Raw genomic sequence first — 24395 nt, forward strand, 5'->3', positions numbered from 1 at the left:
GAAGCAATTATGAAGGAGATAGCAAATCACCATGGTAGTATAATACTAAACTCCTCTTTCAGGGTATCTTTTCAGAACTAGATCTGTGTTACAACGTCCACACCGCCCCCTCTACAAGCCCCATCTGCACAGTCTTTCTCCTACCTCCTCCAAAAGGCTAGTGTATTTTGTACTCACTCTTTTCATAATGAATCATTTCTAAGGCTTAATCCTTCAACTGTGAAATTTATTACAGAAATTGTTCACTAGAGCAGGCAAGATACAAGAGATGATTCTATCTAACTGACGTTTTGCTTGGATTAAGGTTAAGATACCATGATTTAGAACCATATTCTCCTATACAAGACAAAATATGGTTCTTCAAGTCTAGTCAACTGTTGGAAAAAAGTGAGGATTGTGCAGTAGGAATTTCCATTTCATCTTCAAGAAAGATGATTAGGTGCTACAAAGTAATCCAATCTCTTGCTGTGTGGTTTGAGCACATATCTGGTGCTCAAAAATGTTTATGGAAAGACTGGAATATTTTCCTGTAACAGTAAGGTTCCATTACACTAAGCTTTATATCAAATATTTGAGGAACTAAGAGAATAAATGCCCTTTTAACTTAAAATAATGTTTTCAACTGTTGGATTAATTTACTCAATGAATAATATGCAAATCTTGAGTATTAATTCCATTAGCCTGAGTATCTTTAATTCTCATTTAAGGAGAAAATATTTAGCATGATTTGTCGATTCATTACCATTTTAAAGTTGCCAAAACAGAATACATGGTGATATTAAAAAGTATAAAGAAAGTGACAAGAGAGATATGATGAATTTATTCACCATAAAAAGGGGAAAAGGAACAGGAGAAATAAAGATAAGAAGGCTTCCCTTTGTCTAGTGGTGCTACAGCTTCTCAGGAATGAAGATGGTAGATTAATGTTCATGACTTGTAAGGTCAGTATAAAAAATCTGGTGAAGTCAGTCTCTCTTCAATTCTCTTTTTTGCCAAAACAAACAAACAAACAAACAAGCCAAAAAAACAAAAGTGAGTTAACTGATATCAAGGAACTTATCAAAGTTGTCAGACAAATGTATACCTCTCTGGTAATTTAGGGGCACATCACTGCACCTGGCTAATTTTTTTCATATTTGAAGAGAGGAGGTTTCACCAGGTTGCCCAGGCTGGTTTGCTATAAATTTCATGCATCAAGGTACACATAGGAGAAACAATAACTAATTAGACATATTGCTAAGGGCCAAGTGAATGACAGAAAACAAAAAGTACTATGTAGAAATTGGAACTTGGTGCAGCCTAGAAGAATAAATATGCATTGCGTAAGTGGCAACTGAAAGAGAAGACAAACGTGTCAAAGGCTACAATGCTGAGGGATAGGTACCATGGTCAGGCTGTGAAGCAGAAGGATCTGACTAGTGTTTTGAATACAATGTGATCTGACTAGTGTTTTGAATGCCAGACTATGGGAAGCTGATTAGTGGCCTGAAGAGTATACACCCCATCCTAGAGGTTAGCAATATATTATGATGTAGGAACATATTTTGTTGAACAGTTACTATGCTCTAGGTGCTTTTATGTTCTAAAGATTTCATAAGCATTATCTTTATTGAAACTTCACAATAATCCTAGGAGGTAGAACTCATTTAACTCATATTTTATAGTCAAAGAAACTGAAGCTCAGAAAATTTAACCAACTTGCCCAAAGTCAAATAGCTAGTAAGAAATACTACTAACTTTAGAGCCTGCATTCTTTGTAAGCTTATTGACATGGTACCATGATAGGAATGGCAGGATCAAAGACCCATTGACAGTGCATGGTATAGACATACCATCATCCAGGACCCCCTTCGGACACCAAAATCCATGGATGCTCAAGCCCATTAAACAAAACATAGTATTTGCATATAACCCACATACATCCTTCCATGTATTTTAAATTTTTTCTATATTACTTATAATACCAAATACAATGTAAATGCTATGTAAAGAGTTGTTATATGGTATTTTTAAAAGTTGTATTTTTTATTGTTGTATTGCTATTTTTTGTTTTTATTTTTTTGAGTAATATTTTTGATCCATGGTTGGAGGAATCCATGGATGTGAAATTCATGGATAGGGAGGGCTGGCTGTATTGGGGATAGTGGAATAAAGGAGATGGACAAATGGTTAAAACAATAGTCCCTGGACAAGCAATGAGAAGGGCAGTAAAGAAAGAAAGACAAGAGTGCAATACATGTTTTGAAGCCAGAATGATCGGAACTTGCTCTCTATTACAGACTGAATATTTGTGTCTCCCCACAACTCATGTTGAAACCTCAAACCCAATGTGATGGTTATTTGGAGGTGGGGCCTTTGGGAAGTGATTAGGTCATGAGGTCAGGGACCTAATGAATTCTCAGATTATTGCTTTTGTAAAAGAGACCCCAGAGTACTCCAGAAACCTCCTTCCACCATGTGAAGATGCAGCAAGAAGACAGCTGTCAATGAACCAGAAAGGGAGCCATCTCTAGACACTAACTGCTGGCACCTTGACCTTGGACTTTCCAGCCTCCAGAAATAAATTTCTGCTGTTTGTAAGCTACGCAGTCTGTGGTATTCTGTTACAGCAACCTGAAAGAACTAAGACAGACTAACGGATTATGAAGGGTGGTGGAGGAAACAAGAACCTGGAGATGGGGCCTGGATCTTAGTGGGAAGGCTGTAAAAGTTGGGTTTCTAGAAAAAGACTGCAGGAAATGAGTGGAAAGAGGAAAGCAATGGACTCACAAAATGGCAATTGCTGGTGTTGGGTACTGAGTGGGATCATGCCTACCATATCACATACATCTCTGCTGACTCCATAAGCAATTTCCTTTTGAAGATTCATGATCAGTCATACCAGAGTGGCAATCACGATTAGCACTGCATTTATCAGTTCAGAATTTATGAAAATGAAATTTCTTTTGATATTCTCCATTACTCTCTGAACCTTTAACTCAAACTTCCATTTCCCCTGAATTTGTTTGGTACTTTTCTGATGGTATGTTTCTGATTGTTTTAAAATGACTGTGGTTAGAAGAACTTTTGCTTTAATGGAATATTTAGGCTATCACAAACTTTCTCTGTTAATCAGCTATACCAGTAGATTTCATGCTTTTCTGACACCATCCAGTGTAAAAAAAAATGATATAACAACCCAGTACACACATTCATATTCAACCACCTACCTATTTTACCAAAATCCAGTGTTAATAAAACAACACTTACCTTCTCATATTTTCTACTCAATTCTATTCCATTTTAAAATGCTCACTGAAACTCTCCAAATTGACATCCATAGTGACCCACAGATTGAAAACAGCAAGCTTAATTCAGAGCTCCATCCAAGTAGGTAACCATGTGTTCAGCTTGGGCTCTCTGCTATCACAGAAACTGGCACATAGAGCTTTAGAAGTGTTGAAAACAAGAAAGAAGGAGTGAACCACATTTTTTTTTGTAGATCATTTATTTTTCTTAATTTAAGAAACATTCAGTAAATACATTACATGGCAATCTCACTAAGTTTATGCCATCTGAAAATTTAGTAAATGTGTTACCAATCCCAAATTCAAGTTAATTGATAAACTCAGTTATAACTTGAATCCAATCACCACTAAAAATTGGAGCTTAAATCTACAAATTGGGGTTTACGTCTCCTGAAGGTCATATTCATGACAAAGCAGAATATTACATCGATTTAGAACATAACATTAATTGATATAGAATTTCAATAAGCTGCAAAAAGTAGTTAGTCTGGAGTCAAATATATGTATGGCAACACAATCTCACCATTCCTGCCTCGGTAATTGCTAGAACATATACTAATGTTAAAAAATGTGGGCCGGGCGCGGTGGCTCACACCTGTAATCCCAGCACTTTGGGAGGCCAAGGCAGGTGGATCGCGAAGTCAGGAGTTCAAGACCAGTTCAAGACCTGGCCAAGATGGTGAAACCCTGTCCCCACTAAAAATACAAAAATTAGCTGGGTGTGGTGGTGGGCACCTGTAATCCCAGCTACTCGGGAGGCTGAGGCAGGGAATTGCTTGAACCAGGGAGGCAGAGGTTGCAGTGAGCCGAGATCGGGCCACTGCACTCCAGCTTGGGCAACAGAGTGAGACTCCGTCTCAAAAAACAAACAAGCAAGCAAACAAACAAACAAACAAAAACATGCCTCATGATTACAGAAACACTTTTTTCACAGGCGCTCTATTCCAGCAAGCAAATCTCTGTGATATGACCTCATGAACCCCCTAGAAATGACCTGTGTGTAAAACACTCATGACTTAATATGTTATGGTCTGTGTCCCTCCTTCCATATGGTAGATCTTCTTCACTGTTATATCCAAAGTCAGTTTAATTTAGTCCAATTAATTAAGCAATTGTATACTAAGAGCACTGAGGATACAACATGAGTAAACATAGACTCTGCCCTCAAGAAGCATATTATGAAGTCAGAAAGGCAGATGTCTAAACAAATGATAATTCCAGAGTGGGAAAGGCAGACAATGAGAGGATGAGACAAATGGGGGAAGAGGGCTTGACTAAGACAGACAAAGATTCTGCCTGATGAGTGGTGTCATTTCTCTCATGACAAAGAATCTAGCACATACAGCAGCACGCCGAATAAACGATTGGTGATAGAAGACAAAATAACCCCGAAGTGCTGCTTAACTGTGTTGTTGTCAAGGTGAAGTATGTTTGTGTTTAATTGTGCTTATTGAGATGAAACACATTTATTTTTGCCTGTTGTTGCTATCCTTACTAAGGCATAGGATAACAGCAAGGAGGCTGATTATCTATTTGGAAGTTCTCAAAGTATAGTTCCTGGGCTTTTCTGGGGTTTCAGGGTCTCTTTTCGGGGGGTTTGTGAGGTCAAAATTTCTTTCATAATTGTACTAAAAGTTACTTGCCTTTTTGACTATGTTGATATTTGGACTGACTGGACAAAAGGGTAATTACTTGATAGTAATCATCTTGATTTTCACCGTGTCCCTGAAGGCATGTCCAAAAGAAAACTTGCAGCAAGGCAGCACAGGGCAATGGGGAAAACACTTATTTCGAAGACACAGACTTGATGTTTTTGGAGCCTTAGTATCTTCATCTGGAAAATGAGAAGGTTGTCCTAGATTGTGGATCCCTAACTTAGTTGTGCAGCAGAATGATCTGGAAGGCTTTAAAAAAATTACAGGTGTCAGGAACTTGTAAGATAAGGCAGAGACTGGGCCTTCTGGGATGATGCTGTGGGTGGGAAAGGGTAGAAAGGACTACATTTGTCAGCAATTCTCTCCCAATCCCTTGAATTTCCAGCGTTGCCTGCCTTCCTGAAAACCTTTCAGAGCTAATTAGATTGGCACTGAGGCAGGGGAATGATGACAGGTAGCTCCTGTCCTACTCCAGAAAAGACCCATTACTGACAGGTAAATGAGGTAGACGAGGAGGCGTGGATGACTGGTGTTTGGCACCAAATATGAACATTGAGGCAGGATGGGTATAGGAGCTGTGGATGTGACCAGAAGAGCTTCAGCTTCTTTCACAAGCACTGTGTTCTGGTAGCTTCTATATTTTCCAGTAATGGACCAAGTAACTCTGTGTGGGGTGTGTGTGTGTGTGTGTGCGCGCGCGCGCAAGCGCACGCATGTGCACAGTGTATGGTATGTGAGCCCACACACAGGGTATGGATGGGAAGCAATTACCCTAAGAGTAAAGCAATGACTTTGTTTGCAAAGAAGGCTCAATTGCAAGACAGGTTTGGCCCTGTGATTTGGGTAATAGAACAAAAGCTGCATATCTAATTTGAAATTTTTACCGATAATGGCTATATTTTGCTAGTCAAGATATTCTAATCGATGTTAAAATAATAGTACCCTGCTGAGAGCCAGCAGCCAGTCAATGCTGGATTGAGTTAGCACATTCCTTGACCTTAGGTTATGTGGGTATCTTGGAATCAGTAGAAAAAGAGAATCAAAACAGACATAAAAGACAAAAGGATAGTTTTCCTCTTCTTTCTTCAGAACAGACTCCCTGACAGTTGGGTAAGATCTGCTCTGGCAGTTCGGTGCCCTGGCTAACAAGATAATAATTGCATCCACTCTTGGAAGAGCAGAATGCAGCTCTCCTTCCTCCTCTCACCCATTTCCTACCAGCCCTGCACAGAGCTGCCCAAGAAATGGTTGTGTAACCTTTGACTCAGTTGTTATTTTTTCCTTCCTTTAATGAAGTAGACCTTTGTTTGCCTCCTTGTCCACGTCACCAGCAATGACGAACTGTAATGCCGTCATGGTAATGCAATCTGGGATACTGATCAGATGGGTTAATATTTGCCAACACATTTCACAAAGAAAAAACTCCAATCTGCCTAACTCACCTTAACGGGGGCCCGTTTTATGTGGAGCTCCCAGTTCCATAATGAATAATGTCTACAATTAACCTAGGCCAGGCCAATTTAATTTCAAGGAAAGGTTCTGCGAGTTTTACCTGCCTCAAGAGAACTGAATTCCAAGAAATTCTTGCTATAATTAGTAGAATTGGGATAAACAGTAGTACTTTTCTCTGAGCCCAGAGCCCATCTTGTCCCTTGCCACACAGCAAAAATATAGGGTATTTTTTGATGATAACAACGAATTTTGAATAGACCAGCCATTCTTTTTTTTTTTTTTTTTTGACACAGAATCTCGCTCTGTTGCCCAGGCTGGAGTGCAGTGGGCGGATCTCAGCTCACTGCAAGCTCCGCCTCCCGGGTTTACGCCATTCTCCTGCCTCAGCCTCCCCAGTAGCTGTGACAACAGGCGCCCACCACCTCGCCCGGCTAATTTTTTGTATTTTTTAGTAGAGACGGGGTTTCACCGTGTTAGCCAGAATGGTTTCGATCTTCTGACCTCATGATCCGCCCGTCTCGGCCTCTCAAAGTGCTGGGATTACATGCTTGAGCCACCGCGCCTGGCCAAGACTAGCCATTCTTTAACAGATACTTATTGAGTACCTACTATGCACCAGATAACATGTACAATTTTATTTTATATAATTTTTACTTCTCTTCTTATTTATTCTGCAACTTGTCTATGCACTGCTCTTTGGGTGTCTTTAAAATATTTATTTTGGTAAGATTATTATAGTTCTTGCTGATGATATTCTAATTCATCTTTTAATGGAACTTTTCGTAATTACAGACCCCTTTTATTAGTTAATACTGTACTAGTCACTTCAATTATCACCTAGATTTTGAATTTTGCTTTTGCTTATCATTTATATGTGCAGACAGAACTAGTTGAAAAAGACACCATCAGCAATTTCTTTTGAAAAACTAGCTATCTCTGTAGTGTTCCTCTGCAGAAAATACAGGTAATCTATTACACGTGAGACATATAGCCTCCCCTCACCTGAAAGCCTTGAAAAGTAAAAGAAGAAGATAATGTGAGTGCATTGCAAACCATTAAGAAATGAAGGAAGAAGTTAGAGACCATTATACTTGTCAGGCATATTAGCACAGTACAGTGTTTCCCAGCCACTTTCCTATTACCCCATGATGGGAGTTCAAAGTTGATGGCATCGTTTCTCCTACTCTCATTTGTGGAGGGGGCATGTTGGCTGGGTGGTGCTGCACCTGCTGAGAATCTAGCAGAATGAGATGAGTTCCTGCAGCTCTAGTTGGAACGCATAATTAATATTCCTATATGGGGGTGGAAGGAGGATGTGTCCTATGAAATGAAAGCTCATAAAGATATGTGTCAAATATGCTGGTTTAGGTGGACCTATGTGTAATAATTTACATTAAAAAGATAATTTTTAATGTCTTTTTTTACTTTTCAACTATTTATTCTGATACACAAGCTTCTCATACACATCTTGGGAGGAGTCTTCAGTACAAACAAAGAATTTTTCTCCTAGAACTATTCAAGTTGGAGGCTGTGGCCTTAGAACAATCTATTTTCCATTGTAGTAGCTTTTGGGGTCATGGCTGACTTCTCAAAATAGTTTAGATCCAGGCCCAAATGGTAACCACAGTGGCCAGTATTCCCTTCATTTGTGGGCTAAATTCACAAGAAAACTGATAGAATTTGTCCAGGTGGGAGGCAGGAGTGACCTGCAGGAGCAGAAGGTCCATCCCCAAGGAGAGGTCTGCAGTCCACAGACTGGGCATGCCAGGGAAGGGACCAGGACCCCAGGGAAAGCAGGACTGAATGTTCCTGTTCACTATCCCTGGCTGCTGACCCTCATTCCACCCACCAGGTCTACAGCTTGGCTTTGCCTCTTTTGTCACAGGACCTTATAGGGTCAGTGGACAATGCTGACCTTCAGGCTGCTTGTCTGCAACAAGGAGACTGCCATGTCTGCCCTGTCAGCCGACTGCTGAGTCACCTGACGTGAACATGTTAGTAATTCCAAACTCCTTTTTCATCCTCTGCCTTTGGGTATCTGAGCCTTCTGGGCTCACTGTCTTGTCACCACTTGCCCATTGTTTGACTCAGAAAGTCCAGCCTTCATCACTGGAGTCCATCTAGTTTCATGCTATGGTCACTGATGACCTTCATGTGGAGGGATCCAAAGGACTCTCTGCCCTCATCTTAGCTGATCTCTTAGCAACATGTGCATGTTTGAAATATCTTTGAAATATGCGCTTCTGTTGGCCTCCATGACCCACACAGCCTATTTGTTTTCTTCTGTCTTTCTGCCTGGTTCATCTTGGGTAGTTCCTGCTCCTCAGCTCAGATCTGTTCCTTGGTGTTTTTCACTACCCTCTATTTTCTCTGGGTGATCTCTCCTAATCCCACCACTTTATAACCCCATGTATCAGTTAGCTATTGCTGCAATATTGCTATGTAACCGACTACCCTGAAACTCAGTGTCAGACAGAAGTTGGCATTTTCTGAGTGAGGAAAGTGAGGCTCAGTGAGAAAAATGAACTTCTCGGGGACATGAGTGACATGTGTTCTAAATCAGATTTCCAGTTCACTGTATTTTCTACTGTGTTCTGAACTTAAAGAAAGGATCGATCATTATCTGTCTCATTTCTATGAACAGCTAATGAGCTACCATATTTCAAAAATTTTTCAAAAATCTCTCCCTTATTTTTGTTCTCCAAAATTCTGTAAAAACATGCCATTAGTGTCTCTCGTTAACTGCCTTTATCTGATTCTTAAATGAGAGCTTTCGTTCATTTGCCACAGCTATAATGACATATTTAAATTCTCCTTCTTTTTCCAAATTGTCAAAAATAATCAGTTTCTATAAAATTATTAATTATGTCTACATTTTCAAGTTCAGTACAATAAAATGTTACTAATTTGGAATAAAGGAGGCATCCATTATGGGATTCTTTGGCAGCACACAGAAGAAAATATCCCGGCTAGCATACAGACAAGAAGAATTTATTAGAATAACAATAACCAGCACCTATAGCACTTACTTTGATTAGGCACCATTTCTAAGCACTGGACTCATTAATTTCTAGATTAATGCCTATGTAGTGGGTACTGCTATTAGCACCACTTTACAGATGAGGAAATCAAGGCACATAGAAGTTAAGTAACTTGCTCCAGGTTGTGCAGTTAGGGTATGGCTAAATATGGATCTGAACCCAAAATGTGTAGCTCCAGAGTCTTAGGCACTACATCTTGTCCAAGGATCTGGGGCAGTCACAGAATTGAGGGGAAACCTATGGAAGCAGGTTCAAAGAGGGCAGAAACCAGGTCATGGAAGAGGCCTGTCACTGGAAGAAACTTTAATCACCCTCATCTCCCAAACCCTTGATTCCATTTAAAGGCTCCAGATCCAAAGTCCCGGGAGAGAGGCCCAATTCAGCCTTGACAAGGAGAAGGCAGGGAACCTTGACTGGCAGTTTCACCAAAGGCTGAGCGCAGAGGGAAGAACCAGTTCCCCTAGAGAAGACAGGAGGATTATAAAAAGAAAACAATGAATTTGGGAGGTTGGACAGCAAAACACTGCCCATTACATGGAGCATGAAGGAAAGGAGATTTTTATTTCATATTAACAAATAGCTCACAATGACAGCTGTGTGAGAAATTCCTCAACTGCCTTTAAAACGTGTCCCCAGTAGACTCCTTTATTTGGAAGAGATGTCCCAACTGTTTCCTGTCTCACCACCCGTGCCCCGCCAACATGGTCACTCTATAGAGTCCATGTGTTCCCACCTCAGTTGGATGACAGTGTGCTCAAGCCTCTATCATCAGGGAAAAGTCTTTCCTGGCCCATGTAGCTACTGACTTTTATACAGCACTGCTTTCCTCACAACTCGACTTCTTAAAAAGACAGTCTACAATCCCCAAACTCCCCACTTCTTGCACAGTCACTCCAAAATCTACTATCATGTTGTTTCTTCGTCATTTCTGCCATTCCACTGAAACTGCCCTTGCTCAAAGTCCAATCACTGGACTTTGCCAAAACAAATGAACATGTTTCTCTCCTTATTTTTGTTGCCTTCTCTGCAGCACTTCATATTGTGACCACTCTGTCCTCTGGAAGCTCTTATCTGCGCTAGGCTTTTACTTGGTTTTCCTCTTTTCTCTACAGAAGTCTCCTCCTTAACACCATTCTTCAGTTCTTTTTTCTCAGTTCATTTCCTAAATGTTGGCATTTTCCAGACCTTCTGTTCTTCTCACTCTATACACTCAACCTGGAGGACCTAATTACTTACATGTTCATAAATCTCAAAATTCATCTCCAGCCAGAGCTCCCTATCGATATCCAAAATAGCAACTCTCCATTTAGAAGTCCTATTGATATCTCAAATTAAGTACGTCCAAAACTGATCCGTTTTCACCTCTAAGCATGTTCTTCCTTCTTAATTATCTCAGAAAATGTCATCTTCATCTTCTCATCCAAGCCAGAAACTTCAAAGCCATTCTTGCCTCTCTCTTCTCATTCCTCACATCCAACTAAACAAAAAGTCTCATAGACCCTTCCTTTGTAGTGTCTCCTATATCTACCCACCTCCTTTCTAGTCTTCCTACTGATATAATGTAGGCTCTATCATTTCTTGCCAGAAATAAGCCTTCTTAAGTGATCTCTCTGCCTCTGATCTGTACCTTCTTCAATTCTCTACATTGCTGCCAGAGAAATTTTTCTAAAATGCAAATATGATCATGTAAGTCCCAGAATTAAAATCCTTTTATGGTACCCACATATTTCAAGATGAAGTTCAAATTCTTGAGTTTGGCACACAAGTGAGATGAGGCTTCTGTTGCCTCTTAAGCTTCATGCCTCTTGTTAGGTCCCCCAGAGTCTTTCAATACAACCATAAGGAAGGATCAATGGTAGCTCAAATATGTCATAGCCTCTCTGCCTTCTTCCATGCCACTTCCTGTTTCTTGAATGCTCACTACTGTGTTGGACACTGTCCCCTAAAATTCCGGTCTACCTAGAACTGGTGAACGTGATTTTATTTGAAAATAGGTTTGTGTAGATATAATCAAGTTAGGACAAGGTCATATGGGGTTAGGGTGGGCCCTAAATCCAATATGACAGGTGTCCTTATAAGAAAGAAATTTGACATAGACACAGACATAGACACAGACACACAAGCAAGAAGGGAAGAAAGTCCCATGTAAACTGAAACAGAGATTGAAGTGATGCATCTATTAACCAAAAAATGCCAAGGATTGCTGGCAACCACCAGAAGTTAGAAGAGGGGCATTATATTAGGCTATTCCTGCATTTCTATAAAGAAATAGCTGAGACTGGATAATTTATAAAGAAAAGCGGTTGAGTTGGCTCACAGTTCTTCACGCTTTATGGGAAGCATGGTGCTGGCATCTGCTAGGTTTCTGGGGAGGCCTCAGGAAACTTACAATCATGTTGGAAGGTGAAGGCGGGGATAAGCACATCACATAGCCAGAATAGGAGCAAGACAGAGAGCAAGGTGCCACACAGTTCCTTTTTTTTTTTTTTTTTTGAGACAGAGTCTCACTCTTGTCACCCAGGCTGGAGTGCAATAGTGTGAACTCGGCTCACTGCAACCTCCACTTCCCGGGTTCAAGTGATTCCCCTGCCTCAGCCTCCCAAGTAGCTGGGATTACAGGTGCCTACCACCACACCTGGCTAATTTTTGTATTGTTAGTAGAGACTGGGTATCACCATGTTGGCCAGACTGGTGTTGAACTCCTGACCTCGTGATCTGCCCACTTCAGCCTCCCAAAGTGCTGGGATTACAGGTGTGGCAACCGCACCCAGCCGCCACATAGTTTTAAACAGTCAGATCTCACTTCTCACAGAGAAGTCACTCACTGTCGTGAAGGCAGCACTAAGAGGATGGTACTAAACCATGCAAGAGAAATCTGCCCGCATGATCCAATCACCTCCCACCAGACCCCATCTCCAACACTGGGGATTACATTTCAACATGAGATTTAGGCGGGGACACAGATCCAATCTACATCAGACATGGAACAAATTATCCCTTAGAGCTACTGGAAGGAACTAACTCTGCTGACACCTTGATCTCAGATCATTAGCCCACAGAACAAGGACAGAACATATTTCTGTTGTTTTAAGCCATCCAGTTTGTGGTATTTTGTTATGACAGCTCTAGGAAACTAAAATACCCTCTCTACTCTTTCTTGCATTGCTAATAATCTCAACACGACTCAGCATTTTCTTCTATGGGAAGCCTTCCTTGCACTTTCCCATCCCTAAACCATTCCCCCTTATTTACAAGTCTTTCCTCTGTTGTCTCATTGCATTCTGAAGATCTTTATTATAATGCATTGCTATGCTGTCAGCTTTTTTTTTGTTTTTGGTCTCTTTAGTAAGAGTACTGTAGAGAGTGAGTAGGTGCCTACCTGGTAGTCTCAGTATCCTGCATGGCACTGGCAAGAAGAAAAAGAAGTACAGTTACTGTTTGGTGAATGTTAACATGCCTCAAAAGAAGTGTGATTTTTATTTCATTCAAATGGAGTATTACAAATCATTAAGTAGAGTTGACATGTTAATAGGAAAAATAAAATCTCACGTAAGGCCAATGTGTGTAATGCATTGCCAATAAAATTACTGTAACATAAAAGAATAGCTGTTTCTATTATTGAAGTTAATTATATTCACTAGCAATGATGAGAATTATGTTCATGCTATCTCAAATCATGAATTATTTGCTTCAAATTTATTTTACTGCTTTGAATAGTAGTTTATAACAAAAATCAATGTCATACAAGTATCTAAATAACAGAAATATCCTTTGTAAACAATAAGAAACTGGGAGTCAGGAATGTTTCCAACATGCCTTGTTACCTTGACCCTCAAGGGGTTATAATCTGTCACCTGCTTCAGTGGTGTGCATCTATTATTGGGATAAACTCACAGGTTTATAAGGCTCATTAGGAAAGGAAGGTTCCAAAGTGTGTAGAACAAGCTTGTCCTTATGCAGCCCTGGACAGCTTTGAACATAGCCCAACGCAAATCTGTAAACTTTCTTGAAACTTTATGTGATTTTTTTTTTTTTAGTTGATCAGCTATTGTTAGTGTTAGTGTGTTTTATGTGTTGCCCAAGACAATTCTTCTTCCAATGTGACCCAGGGAAGCCAAAAGACTGGACAACCCTGGTGTAGAACATCAGTCTGACAAATCACTTCTCAGAAGTATGGGATTTTTACCCAGTAAAAACTACTTCTTCGTGGCCCGAGGTGGCTCAGTGAGCTGTCCCCACTTTGCTGTCATGGGAACTATGAATCACAGTCTCAGAGTCTACATCGAAGACCTCACAAATCTGTGGAAATTTGCCTAATAAACATATAATAAGCTGGACTTGTAAGAATTCACTAATTTGATGACTTGCCACACATGCAATTATGTTACCCTCAGATGGTAATGGAGGACTGTTTTTCTGAAAGTGATAAGATCATTATGCACATATGTTTGGACCTAAAAGACCAATTGTTATTAATATTAACAAAGATAGCCAAGGTCTTTAGTGTTTTGTTTGTAAAATCCCTTACTTCATTGAGGGCTACGAGATGAAGTAAAGCCAGGCCTTCAGAGTAATTATTTTTCTTATTCACTCAACTCATGCAGCTAAACAACAGCCTATGTAGCACAAACATAAAACATTACTTTTTCGGCTATCCCAAATTGTTTAACATATACAATGTGCCAGTCCTGTGGTAGGTACTAGAGAGCCACAAACACTCAATCCCTGCCTTCAGAGGCTCACATCTACTGGGGAGAAAGGTGATTTCATTGCCACAGATTTCAATGGTGACACAAGAGAAGAATGACTCATTCCAACTTTTGCAATCAGGTAAGGCTTCCGGGGAACCAGTGGAGATCTGCTGTAAAACAGGGAAGGAGAAAAATACCAGGAACAGAGTAAGTAATCACACAGATCATGGTACACACAAGGTGGGTAGAATCTGCCAGTCTTCACCTTCAGGAATTTCCTGTCTAGTGGGGGAGGCAGAAACATAAAGGGAGACTGGACTACAGTATAATGGTGAACCCTTTGCTAGAGCTCGGCATAGGGTGTTATGAGTGCACAATGCTGGCACATCTAAGAGAAGGCCCGCCCAAGGCCTCTGAGTGTAAGCAACAGCAATGCTGCCTTGAAAACTAAGCAGGACTTCACCAGTGGTGAGGAAAGGGCATTTCAGGTGCATATGGACAAAGCATGAACAGATATACAGGCAGCTGCTGGAGAAGTGGTTGAGGGTGGGTGGGGCTGGAACAATATTTAGTTGGCATGGCTGCAGTTCCGGATGCAAGATATAGGGTTAAAGGGAGTGACAAAGTAAGACTGCAGGGGGCTTTGTAAGTGGAACTGTGAGAAGTAGGGCACTGGCAGCAGGAACTGAGGGAAGGATGGACCTAGAAATACCGAAGAGGTCAAATCAGCTGTGCCCTCTGATTGAATGTGAAGGATGAAAGAATGGAAGGATCCAAGGTTTTAAGACAAGGCAGAAAAGCAACTGTGCTGAGGTAAATGCTATGACAGATGGAATCACAGGGTACCCACCACAAGCTGGTGAGGTAAGAGCCTCAGCAGGATTCTGGAAAGGTGTGCTGGGCAGGATGAGCCCTGAAGGATGGGGAGTCAGCCAGGTGAAGGAATGGGTGGGTGGAAGAGGCCACTAAAGCAAATGAATGCATGAGCAGAGACAGGAGGCTGAAGACCACATGCTGGAGGACTGCCAGCCATTCAGAATTACTGTCCCTTACCTTCTGGAAACATTTCTCTTTGTGAGAGGCATGGTGGTTAACAATGCCTCTAGAATCAGATTATTCAGGTTCACATCTGGTTGGCCACTTACAAGCTGTGTAGCCTCAGGCAAATTAGTTGACTCCCCAGTGCCTAAGGTTTGTAACACTTGCCACCCAGGAGTGAAAATAACACCGACCTCTAGGATTTTTACACTCTCTTAGAAGAGAGCTTTGCACACAGATTAGCTAGCAGTGACAGCGATAATATTAGTGATCATGGTAGTAGAATTACTTGGGCTTTCTTACTAATAGGAACTCACCACCAGGCCTACCTTCCAAGTTCACTGCCCCTTCCCTAGCTCCCTTTTCTCACCCTGAAATTGTCTTTGCAAAAATTATATCAGTGAGAATATTATGGCAGTGGGGGAGATCTGATCTAGCTAACCCAACTTCCCATTCTTTGTCTTTAGCTTTCAAGCTGCCTTAATTATTCCTGGACTTAGGCCAAACTTTGGAAGACATTTAGGTTATAGTTTAAATGAGAATAATGAGACCATCAGGCCAGGGGAAGGAGAGGAGCCTGAATTCTGCTAATAGGCTGGTCACAAGATATGCAGCTTCCCCAATTACTCCTGCAAATACATCACCAATGTAGACTGGCCTTTTGAGATATCTTTTCAGGTTTTTTGCATGTCTGACACTGATGGCTCCACCTGGTCCTGCCAAACTGCTCCTGTGGCCCCACAAAGCAGTGACTCAGCTCAAGAGGACAGACGGCTTTGACTCCCTGTGATTTCATCTCCACCCCAACCGATCAGCAGCAAGCACCATTTCCTAGCCACTTCCACCCCTTCTCCCAAACTGCCTTTGAAAAATCCCTAACCTACACAGGGCATGGAACATCACACACTGGGGCGGGGGAGGGATAGTATTAGGAGAAACACCTAATGTAAATGACAAGTTGATGGGTGCAGAAAACCAAGGTGGCACATGTACACCTATGTAACAAACCTGCACCTTGTGCACACGTACCCTAGAACTTAAAGTATAATAATAAAGAAAAGAAAAATCCCTAACATATGAGCTTTTATGAGATTGATTTGAGTAATAACTTTGTCTACCATGTGGCATGGCCAGCCTCGCATCAATTAAACTCTTTCTTTACTGCAGTGCCATGGTCTTTATTTGTGCAGTGGGCAGGAAGAACCCTCTGGTGGTTTCAACCCCATCGATCCCACAATATAGAATAACCGAAAGATCAAAGATCATGCTTTATAACATGCCATTTTAATTCTGAAAATATGTTGGATGCCTCAGGCTGCATCACAAGTATCTCAACTTCCTGTTCTGTCACCCAGTTCACTTCTTTTTACTTTTCCCAAATTTTAATATCTCCTTTCTCCATAATTACTCCTAAAATATTCTTCTGTAAACAAACTGAAACTGAGAGAGATGGGGAAAGGCATGAAAAGTAAATCAGTGTATCCAAGAAGAACTGGCTCATGAACTGGTGTTTGGGAGGGAATTACAATGGAAAAGTAGCTTGTTAGAATGTTCATTCTTTTGCCTAAATCTCTAACTCTGCTCCTCCAACTGCTTAATTTATCCTCAGGGGAAAGAGAAGCCATATACTAATTCTTCATTTGGATTAGTCGTTTTCTAGCTTGACTTCCTCAGTTGCACAGATTATCAGCTCTCTCACTTTTTCTTTTGTGGAACATACCCTTTTCTTTAAATTTTAGACATTTTCCTTTTTGCAGAGGTTACTCAACTACATGTGTATGTACATATACGTAAACTAAGATGACATATTAATTTGTTAATAAAAATTAAGAAAAATAATGTTTGAATAGTTGTGTTACTCTCTGACTGTTTTAACAATGGTAGTGAATGGAGGCAGAAGTTAGGAGGAACAACAACTTGCAAAATATGAGAATGTTTCAACTATACTATGTTTTTTGCTGATGGTCTTATTAAAGTTGTATAGATGGTATCAGGCGGACGGTGTTCATTACAACTATGGTATAATGATGGTCCCCAAAATCTTGTGCTCAACTTTTTGATTGCTTGTTCTTTGTCTAGGACCTGCTTGGGAACAGCTTTGGTATTTCCCTTTCAGCCAAGTTTGCCTTTTGCTGGTGCTTTCCTACACTGTGTCTTTATCACAGCGGGTATTTCTTTTCATCAGAGAATCTACCTCATCATATTCAGAAAGCTTACTTTAAACAAGTTTATAGTTCTCTTGCCTTTTTTCTTCGTGTTTTTTAGAATGGGACTCCAATTTCAATTTTTTTGTTTCTTATGTACATACCTTTTTATACATTAATTTTCTCTTTTTCCTTTGAGAAAACAATACTCTCAAAGAAGAAAAGTCACCAATTACTGATGAGGAAAATATTTTCTTTCTCCCATTATAATAAAGACACCAAGACACTTAAAACACACAAAAAGAAACAACTATTAATCTTACAAGGATTTAGAAGGTTGTACCCCCAAAATACTTAGAAAGCAAATTATTTTTGAATTCTACTACTCCAGCTGGACCCAGTGGTATGTGCCTGTATTCCCAGGCACTTGGGAGGATGTGGCAGGAGGATCACTTGAGCCCAGGAGTTTGAGGCTATAGTGAGCTATGATCATGCCTGAGAATAGCCACTGCACTTCAGTCTGGGTACCATAAGGAGACCCTGTCTCTAAAAAACAAAACAACTACTCTGGCCTCAGAATCTTGAGGAATTCAGTAGTGAACTCAATGGAAAACTGAAATGAATTCAAGAACTATTTATTGAGGCTTCTTATGTATAAGGCATTGTGCTAAATTCTGTGGGGGCTATACAAAGATATATACAAGATATACAAAACTGGCCTCCAAAACTAAGTATTTCAGAGAAGGTACACCATGAAAAATAACTCTTGTACTAGACATGTAGAGAAAAATGCCATGAGAGAGCAAGAAAGCAAATAGTTAATTAACATTAGGATGGATTTAAAAGGTATTTTGGAGGTATCTGGCAGAGATTTCTTTTAAATGCATATAGTTTTTTTCCTTAAGCTATTGAAATTTTGGGGTTGTATGTTACAACCTGTGGTTAATACAATGAAACTGACCAAATTGAACTGTGTGCTATTTCCTAGCACAGGATAAATATTTGAGTTGGGTTTTAAAAGCTGAGCCTTTGGGCAGAGGGAAGAGGCTAAGGAAAGATTCAAAGGCAGGGAGGTACAGACTTACCGTGGTCCCTGTGGTTCATTGTTACCAGGAACTTAACAGTATATGCAGGAAGAGCTGGGGTGGGGAGAAAATGGGCTGGGGCTTGGGATACTCACTAGGAAATTCAGTTCTAGACACAATTATGAATAGACTTCAATGCCAGGTTAAGGAAATAGATTTAATTCCAGAAACTGTTTCAAAGTTCTAACCCTGAAATGAGTAAAACATGAATGACTCCATTAAATAAAATGTGGAATCTGAAAGAGAAGAGAGAAATATTGGGTGTGTTCAGAAGCATTATTGAATATTAGGAAAATCATAATAAATCCTAAAGTTAAGAAAGACTGATAGGTTGATGCCATGATAATCTTGATTTTTACTGATCCCTGCAAATATGGAAGAAAATTTGCAGGCTAGCAAACTTATACCAGATAATGACAAAAAAAAAAAAATTGTTTTCATCAGTTTTCTTGGGAGTGCTCATGAGTTTTGGCTGATCATTTGAACACATGGAATAAGGTACTATCTAATTTCGGTGCCTCGAGGGCTCGTGCAGATCACAGAATCTTGCTCCTGGTGCTGGATAGTTTTCCCCAAAGCAGTAACAGCTGTCCCTGAGCCGTGTCTGTTTTCTCTCTGTGACATCTTAACTGCATACATTTTTAAGGTGGCCGATTTGAGAAAAGACATGTGATTCCAAAGAGAGGTTTTTTGTTTTTTTCTCTGCAAAGCCAACTAGCTGTTGCTTGGCTTTCTAGATCAAGAATAAAATATAATCAATATGACATAAATAGATCTGATGGTCGTTCCATGCTGTCTTGGTCACTCACTTATAAGAAATTGTCGAAAGTGTATATATTAAGCCAATATTCTTTTCACCTTTTTCCTTTTCACAAATGATTTTCTGGGTCAATTAAGTTTGCATAAATGCATCTTATTGCCACCTTCAGGAGTGAAATTCAGGTTTAATATATTCTACATGAGGGCAGCAGGCAGCTGATGAGCAAGTTGTTCTTAATCTGTGTACCTTGATAGGATTCAACTTTGGCCCGGACGAGGGGAATTTGTTTTTCCATGCAGGGCACTCTCATGAGAGTTTCCGAAAAACAATATGCTCTTGTCAGAACAGTATGCAGTTCTTCTAAAACTGGGGCTGAACTACATTTTACCCTTTTAAGGTCAGGAGATATTATTATGCAGCAGATTTAGCCTATGATTTATCTTAAAATAAAAAGGAATCATCACATATAACCCTCACCAGATCTGGGTAACGTTAAAAATGAGAATAAATTTCAATAACAGTACTAATAATAGCTCCTACTTTTTGGCCTCTTGTATATAAGAGATGGCACTCGGCACTGTCCCTTATTTACGCTCCACAACAAACCCACAGGCAGGCATTAGTTTTTCAGTTTTAAGATCAAGAAACAGAATTTTATTCTTCATCCACCTTGAACTCATGGCATCATTTTTACCACTGGTTACCTCTCTGACATTTTCCTATGTCGACTTTTCTTTCCACTTTCAGATCATCCCTTTGTAGCCTGAGATCAAACTAATCCCTTCTTGGACCCGAAATGTCGGTTTTACTGAAAATTCTCTCCTTTAGGCCTCTTCTTTCTTGTCCTTGATAATCTCATCTAATCTTAGGATATCTAATGGTACTGACCTTAATTGCTCTCAATCCAGGCATCTACCTTTCCTCACGTGCCTGGTCCTCTTCTATTACATAATAAGTGCGGACCAGATATCTGACCTGCATATTCTGCCAGGGTCCCAAATAACACCCACCACTAGATTCAACATCATTCTGCCAAAACAAACTTTCCCTCCTGACATCACTAATTCTGTTCATGGCACCAGCGTTCTCCAAGTCAAAACCTGAAGTCATGTTGACAGCTTCTGTCCCTTAGCTCCTAGAGTCACAGAGTCACTGACTCCTATGGCATCTCTCCAGAAACATTTGCAACTATCTTTCCAACATCTGAGACTCAAAAGTCAATAACTGTTATGTTTATATAGCTCTTTAAAATTAAAGAAGCTCCCACAGATACTATTTCTTATAATTTCCACACTAACCTCACAGATACAAAAACCGAGGTTTCAGAAACGTCTGAATTTTGTTACACAGTGTAGAAGCAAAGTGAGGACTTGATCCCAGGTCTTCTGATTCCTGTTTTCCAGGAGTAATAGTCCAACAACTGCCTGTACCTTCATGCGTGAGGTATAGCTGCCTCAGACACAGTTTTTCCACTGCTCCAATGCAGCTTATGTAATCACTAATAGTGACTGTCTAATAATCATTGTTAAATGACATCTTTTTTAAAACACAGATCTGATCACATCGCTCTCAGTTCAAAAATCTGTCAGTAGCTTCTTAGACTGAAAAATGTTCAAATCACTTAACCTGGCACTCTCCAGTTTGTTTCCAACACCATTTTGAAACATTGCTTCCCATATCCTCCCATACGCCAGCCGGGCTGAACTATTCTCAGTGTTTTTGTTTTGTTTTGTTTTTGAGACAGGATCTCACCCTGACACCCAGGCTGGAGGGCAGTGGCGCACATTAGACTCCAGCCTGGGCGGACAGAGTGAGACCTGGGCTACAGGCGGGTGTCACCATGCCTGGCTAATTTTTGTATTTTTTTGTAGAGATGGAGTTTTGCCATGTTGCCCAGGCTGGCCTCAAACTCCTGAGGCTCAACCCATCCTCTTGCATAGGCCTCCCAAAGTGCTGGGATTACAGGAGTGAGCCACTGCACTTGGCCCTACTCTTAGTTTTTCAAATATGCTTGAAGAATTTGCCTGCATTCCTCTGCTTAGGCCATGCCCCCTGGAATGTCTTCTCTGCCTTTGAAAATGCTGATTGTTCTTTCTTTTATTCATTAATTAACACCAAAGCATTGATGGAGTGATAGTGTATCAGGGACTGGGCTAGGTACAAAAAAAGCCGGTGAATAAGGCAGGAAGGATCCATTTCTCAAAGGGCTTAGGATCTGCTGGAAGCATTAAGTTTCAAAACAAATCCCATACTCTCCACAAAATAATCCTTTCCTGATACCCTCGGCCAGAAGTGAGGACTTTCTCCTCTCAACAGCCATAGAACAGTGAGGAAACCTCGATTATGGGATTTACCATAATCTGATTGGATTACAGTTATTGAGGCATATGTCTTATCTCTCATACTATGTTATAAGCTCCATTTTTGATAGGGACTCTGTGGAGCTCCCTATTTAGCCCTCACAGCATGTAGTACAGGACTTCTCATTTAACAAGACCTCAATAAACACTATTGGAATAAACAATGTTTCTCAGCTTCTATGTGTATGAGGTTGGGGAGAGCCTGCCGCATGCTCCATTCACACACAAACAGCAGAGGACACAGTGAGCACACACTACTCCCACACACGCTCACCAGATGGTGAACATAACATTATTTTAGGCAACAGAACTGTCAGCTGACATCCAGGGTCCCATGATACTTGCCTCCATCCATTTAAAGAGACGTTTGAGACAGAAACTAACCCAAGATTTCTGGATATCAGAGTGCAAATCTGTTCAGAAAGTACACTTTTCTGAGTCAATAAACAGAGATCAGGATTAACATCCCCTCCATATGCCTGCTTTTCTGACTTCAGAACTAGGAATTCGCTATATTCCTGACCATGATTTGGGACTGGTTTTTTTTCTTTAAGAATTAACACAAGTTACATTCAGTTATATTTACTCTTTTTTTGTGTACAGGTCTATGAGTTTTGACAAACACTTCTGTGTAACCACCACCACAACCAAGACAGAATAATTTCCATTGCCCCCCACCAAGAAATTCCCCTTCATGACACTTTGAAGTCAAACTCTCCTCACCTTTAATGCGGACCTCCTTCTCCACCTGCATAGTTTTGTTTTCTCCAGAATGTCACATAAATATAAAAGCACCTAGCTGTTTCAGTCTGGCTTCTTTAATTAGCATAATGTACTTGACATTCATCCCTGTTATTGTGCATATCAATACTTTGTTCCTTTTTATTTCTGGATATTGTTTCACTGAATGAATGTGCCACTGTTTGTTTATTCATTTACTAGTTGAGGGACATTTGAGTTATTTCCTATTTTTGGAGATTATGAATAAAGCCACTATAAATAGGTTTTTATGTTATCATAGGTTTTCTCGTCACTTAGCTAAATAGGAGTGGTCATATAGTAAGTGAACGTTTAACTTTATAAGAAACTGCCAAAATATCTTCCATGGTTTCTCTATCATATTTTGTATTCTCACTAGTAACATAGTAGCGTTCCAGTTGCTTCACATCCTTACCAACCTTTGTTACTGTCAGGGCTTTTTTTTTCTTTTTAGTATATGGTTTATTTATTTATTTATTTGAGACAGAGTTTTGCTCTGTTGCCCAGGCTGGAGTGCAGCGGCACGATCTCGGCTCACCTCAACCTCTGCCTCCCGGGTTCAAGCGATTCTCCTGCTTCAGACTCCCAAGTAGCTGGGATTACAGGCATGCGCCACCACGCCCAGCTAATTTTGTATCTTTAGTAGAGATGGGGTTTCTCCATGTTGGTCAGGCTGGTCTCGAACTCCTGACCTCAGGTAATCCGCCTGTCTCAGCCTCCCAAAGTGCTGGGATTACAGGCATGAGCCATCACGCCCGGCTTTTTTTGCTTTTTCTCTGCCATTCTTAGTATATAGCGTGGGATGGAATTTTAACATTTCATCTTTTTAGAACCAAAATATTTCTACTTTGATACTTAGCCCACATTCAGTTTTTCCTCCTCTCCCTTCATTTGGTTATTTGTATTAGCTCTCCCACTAGACTAAAGGTTTCTTTGTGAGTAAGTCATCCTTGTATACATGAAGCTCTGCCACCCCATCCCAAGTGCAGGGTTTTGCAAATAACACATGCTACTTAAATAAATGCTTCTGTGTGATCAGATTAGATTAATACATACAGTGACACAATTAATACATCCAAAGGCTAACCTAGCATTGGCTAATTTTGTCAATTGTGGAACACCAAAAGAATTTTAATAAAACTGTATACTTCCTTCCCTTTTCATGAATTTTTCCATTTTCATTTATATGTCTGAAAAAACAGATTTCTGTTTTCTTGCTTTACCAAGGGCTAAATTGGAAAATATATTTGAGATTGTGAAATGTTTGTGTAATAAATTTCTTGTGCTTATACAGAAGACAAGATTGCTATCACTGGTACTTAAGTAAGAAATTAAGAATTATTAATTAATTAACTTCACAAATTAGATCACATATATTTCAATGTGTTTTTTAGGCGAGAGAGAAGGAATTGGAATTACAGAGGGGACCTGATCTGTACATACCATTTGTCAAGTGAGTTGGGGCAAAAAAGAGGTTGAGAGTCACTGATGAAGACTCAAAGAATCTTGAAAACGGAAAGGTTCTCAGAAGATACAGAGGCCAATCTCCCATTTATTGAAAGAATCCTGGCTATAGCATCTGGCTTCCACCATTGGTAAGCTCACCACTTCATACAGCACCAATTCATACATCCTTACAAGCAAGAGACTCAAAATAAAACAATAAATAAAAGAAACATAGGAGAGGCAACTTCTTAACTGAACTTTCATTTTTCTGTAACATTATATTATGTAAACTTTCTGTAGCACCTACAGAAATCTAAAAATGGAGATTAGAATCTATTGTGGCAGAAAATAAGTTTGTCACTACATCAACCAGCCACATGGGAGTTAATCTCATTAACTTATATCACAGAATGATGCATACTTTAGAGAGATGAGTTCAGTGGTAAATGACATGCATCTTGGAATTTCTTTACATTAATATCTACTTCTGAAACTTCAGTTTTTGAATGGAAGTAAACCAACAAGTTCTAGTTGTGTATAGAAGAAAATTTGCATAAGTCTATAGAAGTCTACAGAAGAAAACTTCTTAGACATAGTTCATGAGCAGCATGGATTAGTTATCCTTCAGTTGGAAGGTTTCTTGGAGAACTAAAAGCAAGGGATTTCCTGACTGCAAA

At 40.1% G+C, this 24395-nt stretch overlaps 1 protein-coding gene across 3 annotated transcripts in view; it reads right to left on the reverse strand.

Annotated features, from left to right (window-relative positions):
* The window catches only part of GPRIN3 (GPRIN family member 3), a 77779-nt gene that overhangs the window by 31338 nt on the left and 22046 nt on the right, over positions 1-24395 (reverse strand). The gene's annotated exons all lie outside the window — the stretch shown is intronic.

This window comes from Chlorocebus sabaeus, chromosome 7, assembly GCF_047675955.1.
Source record: "Chlorocebus sabaeus isolate Y175 chromosome 7, mChlSab1.0.hap1, whole genome shotgun sequence".
Taxonomy (NCBI): domain Eukaryota; kingdom Metazoa; phylum Chordata; class Mammalia; order Primates; family Cercopithecidae; genus Chlorocebus; species Chlorocebus sabaeus.